Source organism: Parambassis ranga, unplaced genomic scaffold, assembly GCF_900634625.1.
Source record: "Parambassis ranga unplaced genomic scaffold, fParRan2.1 scaffold_21_arrow_ctg1, whole genome shotgun sequence".
NCBI lineage: Eukaryota > Metazoa > Chordata > Actinopteri > Ambassidae > Parambassis > Parambassis ranga.
Window position 1 is genome coordinate 6,475,005 of NW_021144767.1, and position 17,223 is coordinate 6,492,227.

Genomic DNA, 17,223 nt, shown 5'->3' on the forward strand with positions numbered 1-17,223 from the left:
TACCTTTTATGCCTTTCTATGTAAATGTAACCACACCTTGTTGTAAGATTAATAAAACGAGCCTAATGCATGGGACGGACAGAATGCAAATGGTCAGCTGCAGGAGCAGATCGAGGGGTCTGTATTGAGCTGTGCATTCTCCCTTTATAAAGGCGAAACTGAAACTGATCAGTACTGGTTTTCATTCAATGTTCTGTGCATCGGGGACGGAGTCTGGGAATCCGGGGTGACCAGATCAGGTCACAACAATTTGGGGGCTCGTCCCGGATAAAAGGCAAAAATCATCCTCAGATCCGTCAATTGAACACAGGGGCCGATTACGAACAGACAGAGGACACGTGCCATGGCAACAATAAGGTAAGCAGACCTTTTATATCTGCATTGACTACTCTAAAATGTAACGTGTCCCAAGTCTTAGTAGTAATCTGTCTGTAAAAGTAAAAAGAACATTGACTGAATGAATTTAATAACTGTAAGTGAATGAATTATGACTACAGTGAATTAACAATAACCGTAAGTGAATGAATTATGACTACGGTGAATGAGTAATGACTACAGCTGTTTAAGAGATAAGTAAATGATGCCTGCAGAGGATTAAGAGAATTTAAGAGAAAAAGGGGTAGCAGAAAATCCTGAGTGTGGCGACTCCACCGGTGCTCTGACGAGAGGCCGGAAAAGCTGGGTTTGAGGCCCGGGGCTTGAGGAACCCTAAATCACTACAGAAAAGAGAGAAAAAGGAACAAGACCAGGCAGAAAACACATGGTATGAATGTTGGACTGACTGGAAACTGAAACAATGACCGCACTAGTTAGGCGGGAGTTGTAGTAAGTCTACAGGCTTCCAAATTACAGATATATAAGATTCTGGTGTCACGGACAGAGGCTAGTCTCGAATCCATTGGACTGAGTACCAGGGACACAGCGTGCCATATTTCTCAGTCGGCCAGAATCTAGAAAAGAAAGGAATACTGAGACTCATAACTGTGAGTCGTCTGAGATAAAGACGACAAGACCAGAGAGTAGAGAATAAATAATGAAATAACTGTGAGCCGTTCTTACACTGGACGGCAAGACCAGAGAATAAGTCCTGTGAGTTCATGAAGCACCCCTAAAGAGAAACAAAGAGAAGTGAAGATACAGTACTGACACACACACAGAGCGCGCAGTATAAATGGGTAAAGCATGAGTGTGGAATGTGTATGAATGCCAGAGACGAGGTGAACTGAAGCAGCAGCACTGCTGGAAACCTTAATCGGTGTAAACGTAAAGCAGTGGCCTGTTGAAGTAGGTTCACTCACGAACTGGATTAGTGTTTTTGTTGTGCACATACTTTTGTATATATTTCTGATGTGAACATAGTTTCTGAACTTTTCTAACAACATAGTTTTGTTAATTCTTCAGTGCACAGTTTTGCAAATAACACAAACTTATTAAGCTTTAGTTTTTAATTTTCACGTAATCACATGACTGAGACTTTGATGACTGACGACATGGACGGAGATTTTAACAGATGATGGGTGGGGTCCGAACAGCCCACTAAAAACAGTAGAAGCTCAACTGATTATTTTAGAGAAAGCGCTGCATCAGGCTTTTGACCCTAAAACCGCATCAGAAGAGATGACTCAGATGAGGGAGGCAGTCATTAATTTGCTGGGAGAAATAGGCCGTGGCATGAAAGATAGAGGTTGTTTACAGAAGGAGTTTTGGAGAAAGGAGGGTGAAGCGAAGGCAGAGAGGGAGAAGGCCAGGAAGAGTGCAGAGCAGTGTGGTTGGTCTAAGAAAGGGAGATTTAAGAGGGAGCAGGAAAAAGCAGAGGAGAAGAGAGCTCAGTGGGCGCGATGGGCTTTGATAGGTCAGGGTGTAACTCACCTCATGACCGAGAAGCCCAAAACACAGGATGCCAAAGCAGAAAAACATAAGGATCCCCCACCGTATACACCACCCCCTCCTACTGCACCACCATCCTCTCATTCATCTGCTGGATTATATCCAGTTTTACAAATAACTCAAGGCACACTGGCCATAACAGACACGCCTGATTCCCCTGAGGCGTGGTCTGATGACAGCTCTCACACGTCCCAAGTGAGTAGTGTGTCTGCTTTACCCTCGGGAGTTAGCACCCGTGAAGGGCCTCCAGAGGCCCCTGCCCTTTCACCTTTCCAGCTGCGAAAGGACAGAGAACTGAGCTGCGACGGAGCACTATGTGTTGCAGCTTAAGCCCCGCTGTCACACAGAACACAGACACCAGACATTGTGAACACAAAGCAGGGAGAAATAGACAAGGTGCAACAGTTGCAGGAAGAATTAAAGGAGTTGCGGGCTGCTATAGCTCAGGACTTAACACCACACACATATGCACACGCTAACCCCCAATTTGGAGACGCTACACTTCACGTGGGAGGCGTGTAGAAAGACGGATCACAGGAAGGGAGGACAGCTGGAATTCAGATGCAGGTCGAGGGTGTTTGGTCCGCGGAGCAGGGAGAGATGTTTGATCTATTACAGAGACAGGCCAAGGCTACTGAGGAGTGGTTGAAAACACATGAAGCTGAACACTTAGCACACAGACGCAAAACACACCACATGACAACTAGATCTCAAGGATATGATAATACACAGACACTCAACTATCAGTTACCATTGATTCAAACTGAACACCAGATCAAATATCGTCCATTCCCACTAGGTGATGTACAGGCACTAGTGGATAAATTACCTCCAGTGGCCGAAGGTGGAGCAATGTGGCTGAGTCAACTTGACAGTCTGACAGCAGGCCACAGACTCGCTCTAGGTGATTTTCGGGCCGTTATTTCTAGGTGTCTTACAGCTTCAGAAGTGAGGGACATAGAGGAGGACGCCGCCACTACTAGACAGAGAGATGACACACCTTTCACTCAGGTCAGCACTGAAATAGGCAGAGCACTAAGACATAAATATCCTCTGCCTGCTGGAGCCGCCGTTCCCACTTTGAAATGGGACCCCAAACAGAGTCCAAGAGAATATCTTAATCAAAGCAAAGACACATGGATCAAACACACCGGGTGCCACCCTGGTAACCCAGGTATTCAGAGGGTGTGGTACAGGACCGCCGTCCTAAACGGGGTTCCTGAGACTGTAAAAACTGCCATGGATAATAACCCAGACATGGCAGGGTGTGATTCCAGTGTGTGGGAGAGACATCTAGTACATCACTTGGCACGCGCCCAAGAGGCAGCACAAGCTGACAGTAAGGATGTCCAGGATTTGCAAACACAATTATTGAAACTGCAATTGACTGAGGCCAGACAGAAGGCCAATGACAAAAAGAAAGATAAAAATAATAAAGTCATGGTTGTCACTGAAAGCTCTGACGCACCTCCGGTCACACCTTGGGTGCCTCCATCACCTTATTCTCCTGATTATCAGCAGCCTACGGGGTCCTACAGGGGGTACGGATCAGGGAGGGGCAGATGGAGAGACAGGCGCGGAAGGGGTGGAACACTTAGGGGACAGCCGAGGGGAGACCCGAGTCGTGACCGCTGCTATTACTGTGAGGAGTTGGGACACTGGGCCAAGGACTGTCCACACAGACAGGGACCGTATGCCCGAGGACGTGCAGCGTCTGGTCCACGGAGGGCTTCCTCCCGCCCCCCAGGACCTACATTCACTGGACAGTTTCCTGTTTCCGGCTGGGAACAGTGGGATTGTGACTTCTCACAACAATGACACACCCCACAGAGCAGCTCAGATTACATCGGCACGGCAGACCCGATGTTATCTATGCAAGTAGAGGATGAGACACTGCCTTTTCTGGTGGATACTGGCGCCACCTGTTCTACACTGTTTCAATCATCTTCTATGGAATTGTCCAACAAACCATCACAGGTTTCAGACCAGCTACCAGAGGGGTTGAAGGTAGCGTGGAAAGGGCCAATGAATTAAACCTGTTCTTTAACAGATTTGACACTGCGGTCCCGGTCCACGTGGAGTCTCCTGGTTTGGAACCTGCACTGCTCCCTCCCCTCCCCCCTCTTGACGCCTCCATCTCCTACAATGGCCCCCCACCCCCACCTCCAATCACCTCCTCTAACGGCCCTCTTCTGTCTGTGCACTCCCCTCCTCCGCACTCTCAGTCTCCACCCTTCACACCTCTCCAGGTTCGAAGACAGCTGAGCAAACTCCCCACCAGCAAGGCTGCTGGACCTGATGGTGTTAGCCCTCGGGTCCTCAAAGACTGTGCTGACCAGCTCTGTGGAGTGCTTCACCGGGTCTTCACCATGAGCCTGAGTCTCCAGCGGGTCCCTGTGCTGTGGAAGACGTCCTGCATAGTGCCGGTGCCGAAGACACCGCGGCCCAGTGGTTCTTCGGACTACCGACCAGTGGCACTGACGTCACACATCATGAAGACCCTGGAGAGACTCATTCTGGAACAGCTCCGGCCTACTGTTAGGCCTCACCTGGACCCTCTCCAGTTCGCCTACCAGCCCCAGCTGGGAGTTGAGGATGCCATCATCTACCTGCTGAACCGGGTCTACACCCACCTGGACAAGCCAGCGAGCACTGTGAGAGTCATGTTTTTTGACTTCTCCAGTGCCTTCAATACCATCAAGCCGGCTCTCCTGGGTGAGAAACTGACAGCGATGCAGGTAGAGCTCCCCCTTGTGTCATGGATTGTGGATTATCTAACTGGTAGACCACAGTATGTGCGGATGCAGCGGTGTTTGTCTGATACAGTGGTCAGCAGCACCGGAGCTCCACAAGGGACAGTCCTCTCTCCCTTCCTCTTCACGCTCTACACCTCTGACTTCAGCTACCAGACAGAGTCATGTCACCTTCAGAAGTTTTCTGATGACTCTGCCATAGTGGGATGTATCAGCAAAGGTGGAGAGTCTGAGTACAGGACTGTGGTGGACAGCTTTGTCACATGGTGTGAGCGGAACCATCTGCTGCTCAATGTGGCAAAGACAAGGGAGCTGGTTGTGGACCTGAGGAGGACCAAGACACTCGCGGCTCCAGTTTCCATCGGTGGGCAGAGTGTGGACATGGTGGAGGATTACAAATACCTGGGAGTGGTGTTGGACAATAAACTGGACTGGACTAAAAACACTGAAGCCCTCTACAAGAAGGGCCAGAGCCGCCTCTATTTTCTGAGGAGGCTCCGGTCCTTTAACATCTGTCGGACTATGCTGAGGATTTTTTATGAGTCTGTGGTTGCCAGTGCCATTTTGTTTGCTGTTGTGTGCTGGGGCAGCAGACTGAAAGCAGCGGACACAAACAGACTCAATAAACTGATCAGAAGGGCCGGGGATGTGGTGGGGGTGGAGCTGGACTCCCTGACAGCAGTGTCAGACAGAAGGATGCTGTCTAAGCTGCAGGGGATCCTGGAGAACAGCTTCCATCCTCTACACCACGTGCTGCTGAAGTGCAGGAGTACGTTCAGTGCCAGACTGATCCCTCCCAAATGCAGCACTGAGCGCCACAGGAGGTCCTTCCTTCCTGTGGCCATCAAACTGTACAACACCTCCCTCTGAGATCAGAACACACTGTCTTGTAATCTTATCCATATTGGATTTATTCAGACAAGATTTTACTGCACATGGTACAAGTTGTATTATATATGACTTTAGTCTCCACTTGCCAGGATTGACTTGAATGTACATTAATGTTTAGAATTTATTAGGTTTTTATCTTATATTTTTATTTTTATTTTTTACGCTCACTACTTTACCTTATTAGTATTTCTGTCTTTTTGAGTATACATGGAGCACCTGGAACGAAAACAATTTCCCCCCGGGGATCAATAAAGTATTTCTGATTCTGATTCTGATTCTGATAAAGAAACACACACATAACACATTCTTACACACACACACACACATATATAGACACGTGCACACATAGACGCAACACACACACCAACACACACAATCATACACACACTCTTACAGACATGCACACACATATATTGTCACACCGGCTCAGAAAGTGTGACACATTGGGGAGGACAAACACAACTTTAACCGTTTGACCATTTTATTGAAGAAAGAACAGTAGTTGTATACCAACAATTGACAAACAAGGAAATGTGCAAACAAAATACACCGCCATGCCTGCAGCAGGCTGGAGAGAGAGCAGCCCTCCTAGTAGGCCAGACGGGGAGAGAGAGAGTGAAGCAAACAGACTGGGAACTCTTAAACCGTCTCCAGCTCGTCAGCACAGGAGAGCTGCATAAGCTCAGGATCAGCTCCACCCAGCAACCTCCTGCACACACAGGGGAGAGACAGCAGCAACAACACAACACTCCCTGAGAGGCCAACACAGGGCCACAATATAGACACTGACACACACTAACACACAGACACATGCACACACACATATACAGACACACACACACACAATACACTGCTTCAGACACACACACTGCCTGCTTCAACTGTGGAAAGGCTTCCTGTGCATCAGTGCAACAGGCTGTTGGGCCTTTGCAGGATCCTGCAGGGTCGACCCCAAAGTTCAGACTCACAGTTCACAGCAGGACTGAGCTGGATGCAGTCACAGCTCCTCACTGTGTGCAGCAGCTGGACTGAGCTGAACACTGGACTCAGACAGATTCAACATCCACACGTCAGTCACTGGAAGCCTTCAGAATGCTTCTCCCCTCACTCAGCTTCCAGTCCAGATCCAATACCTTACTGCAGGTGAGTGACGGACCTGTCAGCTGTGTGTTAGAAATGCATGAATAAACAGCAGCTTCATGTTGATGCAGGACGTATGAGGGCGGAACACTGATGAGATGAAAAGATTCAGAGGAAAAGGCAGAAAGAGCAGAGCTGATAAGTCACATGACTGATGCACTGACACGCTCTCTAGTCAGCTCCAAAACACCACTCGGATCCATCCACCATTCCAGAGCTGCTCTCAAAGGTGATCTGGAATGACAGCTGACAGCAGAGAGAGGAGAGCTTTAAATGTACTGCTACAAGCTGATTGGCTGCATGAGCAGCGAGGCAGCGACTGATTGGTGGAAGAGCTGACTAGAGAGATCAGTGAATCAGTTTGAGCTGCTGTTGTGCAAATGGAACAGACAACAGGTGGAAATGAGAGGCAGTTATCAAGACAGCCCCTATAAAGGAGAGGTTCTGCTTCTCAGGAGGGTCACACCCATTGACAGTAAAAACTATGGACAGAGCTTCCGTGACGTCACCTGTTTGTTTCTGAAGAGCCGTTTTGAGGCTCGGTGGGAGGTTCCGGGACGTGATGACCGCCGCCATGTTGACAGCGTCACGTCACCAAAACTCTCAAATATGGACAAAGAGGGGGAGCACGAGCGGGGTTTAGGGGGGGCGGGCGATCGTGGGAGCAGGAAACTCACGCTGTGATACGGCAACTGTCTGTCACTCAAGTGGCAACGCCCATAATTATGCTTAATTTTAAGTCAGAATACAATTGAAACGAGTGAGTTGTAAAAAAATTCACCCCCCGTACAATTGACACTAGAAGAGAACCTATCATCTGAGACCAGAGTGGTTTTTTGTACCAGGCTGTAAACATGTTTTTTTCTGCTGTGAAGTCGGCCATTTTTACATGGGAGTCTATGGGAAATGACTCGCTTTTGGAGCCAGCCCCCAGCTGTTGCAGCGTGAATTACAAGTTTTGACACTTCCGCATGGGCTTCCACTTTGAGCCCCGAAGGTTGCCGCTTGGTCACACCCTAATACAAGACCACTTCCTGTTATGCAACAAATACACTTTATGATTCAATGATGAGCTAATGCCACAGCCACAAAAAGACATTTCTCCAGCTGCTAGACAGCAAGCCTTATCTAGACATGGAGGACAGTCTCCTCATGGAGGACAGTGATATGCAAAGTGTTCAATCTTTGTTGACACAGTTAGAAGAAATCTTTGTTCATATCTTTACCAATGTCAAACTAAGAAGAACATGTGCTTTGTGTTGTTCTTCCACCGACTGAAACATGAAAAATAAGAGGTCACACATGGCTCGTTGGTCTAGGGGTATGATTCTTGCTTTGGGTGCGAGAGGTCCCAGAGGACGTCATCACCCAGTATGTGACCTGCACTGTGAGCTGTAAGGTCTTATACAGACAGGTCTGTCCTCATCAAGTCCAATCAGTATCATCAAAGACAGCTGGACTCAGATGAAGGTGTAGAACCATCTGAAGGACGATCAGAAGAAATGGACGCACCTGAGTTCAATATATGAGAGTCACAGCAAAGGCTCTGATACTTAGGACCATGTCATATTTCACTTTGTCTTTTTAATACATCTGCAAACATGTCAACAACTCTGTGTGTTTCTGTCAGTATGGGGAGCTGTGTGGACATTAATGAGGAAAAATGAACTTAAATGATTTTAGCAAATGGCTGCAATATAACAAAGTGAAACATTTAAGGGGGTCTGAATACTTCCTGCACCCACTGTACACATAACAAATGAATGTGACTGAAACAACAGCTCTGTGTGTAATATAAATATACAAACTAATGTGATTTGATCAGAACATTTTAAAAGACAGTGATGATCTGTTCTTATTGTCTAAACAGGAACAGTTGAAGCACAGCTTGCAGCCCCTGTATCTCAGGCTTCTCAGCTTCTCTTCAGATGTTTGGACGTTTCTGCTGGAACCTCTCATTTAATGACTCACATTTAGAACTTCTGACTTTATGTGGAGGAGGGATTGATTTTGGAATGAGGAGGCTGCAGCCTGCGATTCCACCACTAGATGTCAGCATTGCACAGCATTGGTGGTTCAGTTCAGATTGAGAGAATGCAAAGTGTGCAAAGCTGTCATCAAAGCAAAAGCTGGCTGCTTGGAAGAATGTCAAACATCAAACATATTCTGCTTGGTTTAACACTTTGTGTTCACTGCATCATTCCACATGTGTTCCTTCATAGCTCTGATGTCTTCAGGATGAACCTACAATGTAGAAAGTCATAAAAACAAAGACAAACCACTGAGTGACTTTTGACTGGTACATTGTACATTGTCATCATATGTCCTAACCAGCAGGGGGAGCACTGATCATAAACTCTCTGTCTCACATGTTATTGTCATGTGTTTTTATGGAAGATGATGCTGACTGTTGTTTTCTTGTTTCTCTCTGTAAACAGCTTGTACGACACACTGCTGTCCTACAGGAGCACATTCAGCAGTAGACTGAGACTACCGCGGAGCAGCACAGAACGCCACAGGAGGTCCTTCCTGCCAGTGGCCATCAGACTGTATAACTCCTCTCCTTTCTGTAGGGAGAAGCGCTAGATAATCATGTCAGGCATCACTGTCATTCCCTCCACTTGTCTATATTTATGTTTACTTAGCACCTTACATCTCCATATTTGTATCCATGTATCATATATTGTGCTCATACTGAGTACTGTACTCTTATTTTGGATTATAGTGACACTTATACTCTTATACTCTGTACTTAACTGCATTTAATGTAACATGATACCTCTGGCACAAGAATTTCCTTCGGGATTAATAAAGTTTTATCTTATCTTATCTTAAACAGCAGCTTCCCTGAGGGGAAACTCAGCTAATAAATGATGCTGTAACCTCTGATCTGCTGGGTGGGAGTCCACTACATTATCGATCCATCCTCATCCATCCAGCTACACCCTCCCTCCTAAAATGCAAGCTGGAGGATGCGGGCATCGATCCCGCTACCTCTCACTTGCGCTTACTGCATCGCGCTAGTCGAGCCAAAGTAAGCCCAAAGTAAGCCCACATTAGCCAATCACGTTCCTTTCCCTGGGCTTACTTTTGACCAATCACGTTCCTTTCCCTGGGCTTACTTTTGACCAATCACGTTCCTTTCCCTGGGCTTACTTTTGACCAACCAATCGCGTTCCTTCACTGTGGCTTACTTTTGACCCTTCCTCGTGAAAACGGTAAGATGAAGTTTACTTCACCTTATTTAATTTACTATAAATCGGCCATTGTCTGTTCAGATACAGTCTGTACCTTAAGAAAACAAAACAGGCCGACATAGCGATGTAGCGATTGGACATTATATAGCACACGTTTTCTTCGACGTACCCGTCAACCTCTAAATACCGACCAAAAAATGTCACTACCATTGATCGCTATCGCTGTCATGGCCACCCGCTAACAGGCTATACGTGCAATTGATTCTCTGTAAACTGGTAGATATTGCTCTATTGTTCGTTTTATGTAATGTTCACATAACATACTAATATGCATGTAATACCTTGTAATGGTGTAAACCACTTTTTGTAGATGTAAAGTAGCCTACATGTAGGAGGTCATTCACTATCTCTATAAACTATAAACGTAGGATATTGATCAGTTCAGAAATTCCAGTTTTAACATTAATATAGTAAAGTTAAGGATTCAGACATTGGGGTTTTCAAAATACATCAGAATAAATCAAAATAGAATACTTTTTACTCTTACAAATTAAGTTATGTTATGATGTTAAAATGGTTTGTTTTCAGGTGGGTGTTTTATTACAATCCCTCCCCTTTAACAACTTACCTCTACAAATATTTAAATAAAGGTACAATACAATAGCTCAATGAAAATAACATGGTTTTGCTTTGTAGGAGACACAGTAGTACACATTATCATAGTAGTGTGAATTACTTTATCAATCCCTGTGGGGAAATGAAGTAGCTTGTTAAATGATCACACTCTAAAAGTACAGGTATCTTTCAGCTGTAATTGTGTTGTTCTGATTTTCATTTCAGAAAATGTATGCTTATCCGGTTTTTAAGCGGCAGTCGGCCACATCACAGCGTCTCCTCATGGCGCCATCAGAGGAGGCGATGCGAATGCAAAATGTGGAATCTGGAAGGGCCAAACCTGAAGAGGAAGTGCTGGCGGAGGCCAGAACCTTTGTGAGTGTAAACGGTGGAGACCCCAGTGACCAGTTTTTGGTGCTTGCTCACTGCAAGCTCCAGTTTGGGAAGTACCAGGGCCAGAGATTTAGATGGCTCCTGGAAAACTCTCTGGGGTATGCATTGTATTTGATGGACAGCAAATCTAAAGAGACGGTGCAGGCAAACCCCCGTCACAAAATAAGCAGCTGTTCATCCAGTACACATCTCTTATTAGAGAGATGGCAGAGGAACTGGAGAAGTTTAAAAGAAAGCAGCAATTGCAAGCAGAAGCCCGGGAAACTGGAGACCAGGGATGTTTGATGGTAGAGTTTGGAGACTTCAAGGGCCGGTCCATGAAGGACGTCTATGAAGACCAGAGCAAGGAGGCCCAGGCTCTCATCAAGTACCTGATCAAGGCAGATGCCAGGCCCAAAACCAACATGGCTATTTTCAAGACATACGTCTTGAAAAGAAGGGCTTCTGCTGGAGCATGTCAGCCTGCACCTACACCTGCAGCCTCCAGTGCCTCTGCACCTACACCTGCAGCCTCCAGTGCCTCTGCACCTACCCCTGCAGCCTCCGGTGCCTCTGCACCTACACCTGCAGCCTCCAGTGCCTCTGCACCTACCCCTGCAGCCTCCCACATGTCTGCTCCTTCACCTGCTGCCATCCAAACTGGTGTGTGGAAGACTGGCACTGTGAAAGCACTGTTGGCGCGTGGCAAACATTTGTCTCCTTCACAGCTGGCTAAAAAAACTGATGTCACCAGTTAAACCCTGTGAGTGTAACTGTGCAACATGTACTGTATATGTATTCAGTTATCATTATGGCAGACTACACAGACTTATCCACTTGCTGTTTCCAGCCCCAGTACCGCAGTGCACTCTGCCAACAGAACCCCCAGCCAAACATTTGGCACAAAGGCAGCTCTTCCCTACTGGTAAGTAACATCGTACATTGTTTGTCCTTGTGTCTTGTCAACAGTAATAATTTTATTAACCTATTAATAAATGCTAATAACATTTTATATTTGTGCTGCAGGCACTTCTGTTGCCCCTTCTGGAGCGGGTGACTTTGCTGAAGACGATGATGAGGAGCTGGTATCTGCAGTGTCACAATATGAAGCACAGCAGAATACAGGTGTGGCATACGACACAAATGCAAATATTATGAAAATGTTTAGTGAAAACACACTGTGAAGTATTATTTTTGAGGAATAAAAAATCACTGTTTTTTCAAATATTTTTGTTTACAGTACAGGATTATGTCGCATCAAGCTTCAAGCGGGATGCATTCTTTGAGTGCACCTCTTCAAAACCTCAAGGGTATCCAAAGGTGTTGGTGTTTTTGTTTGTGTTTCCCGTTGAGAAACAATCATTGGATAACATTTTCACTAACATCACTTGCTTTTCTCACTCACTATCTGTCTAATCCCCTGAACAGGACGGAGGAGATTCATTGTTTTAATGATCACAGTAACTGTTTTTCATCACTGCAACTGTGTGCACGCTTCATGTCTGTGGGCATCACTACTTTATACTAAATTCATCACAACTTATTTTCTTTGCTCTATTCCATCTAATCCTTTTCAAATACAGCTCTGGAAAAAATAAGAAACCACAGTGGTCTCTTATTTTTTATGTCTAACTATTAATTATAATCATAATCTATTAATGCTTGTCCAAATGTATGCTGTGCAGGCAGATTGTGGACTGCGATCAAATACAACAGTCATCCTTATATTATTTTTTTCTGCATTTCTCCTTCAAAAGCTCCAGCCATTGCTCATTCAGAGGCCCGTGCTGGTCCGCCTCTAGTGGTAAAAATACCAGACCCTCCACATCATCAGCCACCTACTGAGCTCCCTCGTCACTGGAAGGATCAGCTTCCACCTTTCCAGCAGGAGTGGATCCGTAAGACCCTCTTCAAGGCCAACCTACACACTGGCAAGCCAGAGCTAGTGCCCCAGCTGAAGCTTTGGTGGCATCCTCCTCAGCCCCCTCTCATTCACAGTCAGCTGCCCGCCTCACCTGACCTCTTCTTCTGTCGGCCCCTTTTTTTATGGATGCCGCTGAAGATGTGGCAGTTCCCTCTTGTCTGTGTTCGCCCAGACTGTGGTAAACACAGACTAACAGCGGCAGGACTGTATCGTACTGTGCGCAGGGTCTTAGACATCGACGGGTGGTATGACCTTGCAACAGAGTACTTGGAGTGCAAACGCTGCACAAAAAAGTATCCAGCCTGGTCCGAAGACATCTTAGGACAACTGGATATGGGCCAGTAGTCAGTTTCCCGCTTTATTGACATACAGGTAAGTCATAATTAAGATCAAACATTATTAGGTGCTTTGATTTGTGTTATTGTTTAACCAAAAACTGCATTTGTGTTATTACACTGGTCTTTCATTAGATACTCATGTGACAACCGGGTGGTGAGGATGATGAGGGAGAGGACATTGGGCAACAGTGTGACTCAGCTTCACAAGAAGTTGATGGAGCAACATGGTGAGGCATGGACGCAGCGTGTACTGCAGTACCTCACTGCCTGTGAGCCATTTACAAAGTCCTCCCTTGTGCAGCCTCCTGTGTTCCTTGAGCCTCCTCCCTTACCTGCCATACCTAAACCTAAGTGGCTGTTAGCTGTATACGCCAGGGATGTTCTGGGGCGACTGCATGAGGTCAAGGCCAAAATTACATCTGTCTTTGGGTCTGTGCTCAAGATTGACTCCACTAAAAAGGTATCACAGCATTTTACCTATACAGAATGTTGGCCAGATATAAATATGTTTGCGTGCATAATGAACACTCTGTTTGACCTTTTCCAAATAGGTCACAAAGAAACTCGCTGGGGCTGCTTCAGGGACAGCTGCTTGGTGCACAAATGTGGGAAATGAACACGGCCAAGTCCTTGTCTCTGTGCTCACAGCTGCCGAGGGACATGGATTGGATGCCATGGCAGCTGGCCTGATGAAGCGCTATCGGGAGGCAGGACAGATGCCCCCAAAAGTGATGTATGTGGACAGAGACTGCTGCAGTCAGCATGGCCAGTCTCGTGTTAAGGCCATGTTTTCAGAGTGGGATGACCTCGAAGTGCGCCTTGACATCTGGCATTTTATGCGGCGATTTGCTGCAGGTGTCACAACAGAGGCTCATCCACTCTATGGAGTCTTCATGGCACGTCTGTCCACGTGCATCTTTGAATGGGATCCAGAGGATGTCGCTGCTCTTCGCCGTGCAAAGGAGGGGGAGCTAGCAGCAAAGAAGACCGGCCACCTCTCAGAAAAGGCACTCAGTGCTCGCATTACCCGGAGGGAGTTGGCACTGCACTGCCGCAGGAGGACCAGAGGGATGGAGGAGACCACCAGCCTGATTGGATCACTGATTGATCACTTTGACAGTGTGGATGGGAAGGACACTCTGGGAGTTCCTCTACTGGACCATGATCGGATCCAGCAAATATGGAAAGAACAGCAGAAACATGTACTGTGTATCCAAGACCCAGAGAACTTCCCACTCTACATTAAGAAGGGGACACTGAAGAAAGGTGGTGTGGAGCTGTGCTGCTACAGGTGTGCCCGTGGCTCTACCTCCCTGGAGTCTTTCCACCTCCACTTGAACCGCTTCATCCCAGGTATCCCATATGGATTACAGTGTCTCTTTAAGTATTATAAGCACTGTAACTGTTTCCATTACTTTAAAGTAATGTCACATTCTACAGTAATATTACAGTCCTTTTCTGATGTCAGAACAGATCTTATCTCACAAGAAACTAATTTAATTACTTTTCCTCATTAATTCTGGTTATAATGATGATTTTTCATGTATTTACATAACTCTATTGCATGTAACCTCATAGTACCTCAAATGTAGCACATATCTTGCGCGTGTGTGACCCTTTTTTTCTATTTTATTTAACCTTTAGGAACCAGTGCCAGTGATGCACATTTTCAGGCCTATCTCCTTGAAGGCTTGATGCGATGGAATGAAGATCGGATGGAAGAGGCTGTAAAAGGAGCCTCTTCCATCCGATCATATGGCAGTGCCCTGCGAGAGGCTGTGGACCAGCTCAGCCGAGTTGTGTTTGGGAAGCCCTGGGATGAGCGCTACCGCCCTCCTGGAGTATACACAGGCAAGAAATACTCATTTAACACTAATATAAATAATTTATTCATCAATCCACATTTTTGTATTTTGAAACATTATCTGTATAACCTTTTATGTTCTGGACAAAATATTAAGAACACTTTCTTTTTTGTTTTTTTCTTGTAGGTGAATTGCTGGGGGTGGAGTATCTGTACAGCCAGACAGGCAAAACATTGACTCCAGTGCTCCAGAACCCTGAAGAGGAGGACAGGTTGGTGGAGCAAATAAATGACGAGGACCTGCAAGATGAGGGATTTCAGGAGGAGATCATGGAGGACATCACAGTATCAGTGCTCTGTGAGGATGACCCCTGCCATGATCTTCAAAAGAGCCCCCCATCTTTGACAACCAGTCCTCAGGCCTCTGCTCCACCCCACCCATCCACGTCCAGTGATGGAGAAGGACAGCATCCTGCCTCTGCCTCCTTAGTGCTGTCACAGCCGTCTGACATCTCTCAGGCTGCACTGGATCCTGGAAGCAGTCCATCCAACGAGCCTCAGGTAAGACATTTTAATGGCCTTTTAACTTTTGGTCAGCTTTTATTGCACATATATTAACATTAATCTGCATTTACTAGGGAGCAGTTATTGGCCCTGATGGTGTCACTGGGTGGGACAAGGTCCAGGAACTGGCTGGTTACCTTGTGGGTCTTCGTGAGGCTTCTTACCTCACTGAGCTGCAGGTGACAGAGGCCTTCCGGCTGTGGGCAGCGCTTCCTGATGGTGACAAACAACGGGTTAACTACCAGCCTCGACTGACACACGGCCGCTTTAAGGCACCAAAGCGATCTGGAGTCACCCCGGGTGTGGAGAGTGTAAAACGGTGTTTGATTGGCCATCCTGGGGGGGCCAGCTCAGTGGCCTAGTACCAGCCGCTTAGTTGAGGCCATATGTGTAAAGCTGTGCGCTTTACACAGGTCAACAACCAAAAAGGCTGGAGTGAGCAACCCCAGGTGGTCTAAAATCCTCACCGATTACCACCACATCCGAGATTTGGTGCTTAACAGCACCAGGCTGATGGAGGAAACCACGATCCAGCTCTTTGAGCTAAACCAGCGGACACTCATTCAGTGGTAGGCAGGGTACACTATTTGCCTCAAATGAAGTAAATACTTCTAAACACATATAATACAAATGATGTATTTTCAGGTTTCAACGGCGGCAGAAGAGTCAGGAATTGAGTGTCCTTAATCAGGGACCGGCTCCATCTGCCTCAATTCCTGTGGCTCAAACCCGGCTTACTGCTCCGAGGGAACCACTGGATGAAGCACCAGTCATATCAGGCCCAAGACACACATTGGTACTTCCACCAAATCAGGAAGGACAGGCTCCTCCTCTGCGGCCTGGTCGCCGGCGCATCAGGGAGCGCCCCATCACACCTGTGCCCACAGTACCTGGTCCCACAGCATCAGAAACTGCACAGCCTGTTTCAGCAGCTGGGTTAGGCACGTTAGTTCTGAACCCAAACATGACTGTGCCAGTGGTGATGGCAGCTTCTGGTACTGCAGCATCCGGTGCAGGCGCAGCTCCTCTTCTTCCTGCGTCTGCTGCTCCTCTTCCTACTGTGTCCCGTTTCACTCAGAGGAACAGGCGGCGGCGGGCTCTGGAGGAGAGTGGAGTCCAAAAAAGGAAGTATGTGAGAAGGGTTACCTTCAACACATGCAGCAAATGTGGGCATCCTAAAACAGCAGAGTTTGGCCACAGTAGATATGGTAATGCCACATTTTGCTCGCGTTCATCCAGTGGAATGTCTCTGGATGAGTGGCTGCGCCAGCAAAAACATCCACAGTAAACACTGTACAATGTTTGGCCTGTATATATTGTATATAAGCAATTTTCTTATGTTTAAATCAACAAGCCTGTCTGTCTTTATGCAGTGCTGTTGAATGTTATTGTATAATTGTACATTGTGTAATATTTGACCTAATATTTGACCTGTATATGTTGTATATATTTTCACATGGGTGAATGGGCTGAATAGTATTGTATAGTCCTGTATGCAGTGTGTGTGTGTGTATTCACTTGTATTTGTTTTATATTTGTTCTGATAAATCATATAAACATTTAAGATTCACTCTGATCTTTATCAAAGAAGCTCCCACACAAAAACACGTTTGAATGCTCATTGTTCATATTATTAAACCATAAACAGGTAAACATCACAAGTCATTGGACGGGGCATATAAACTAAAAAACATCTGTTGATATTGTAATATATTTAAACATATCTAAACTAAGCTAA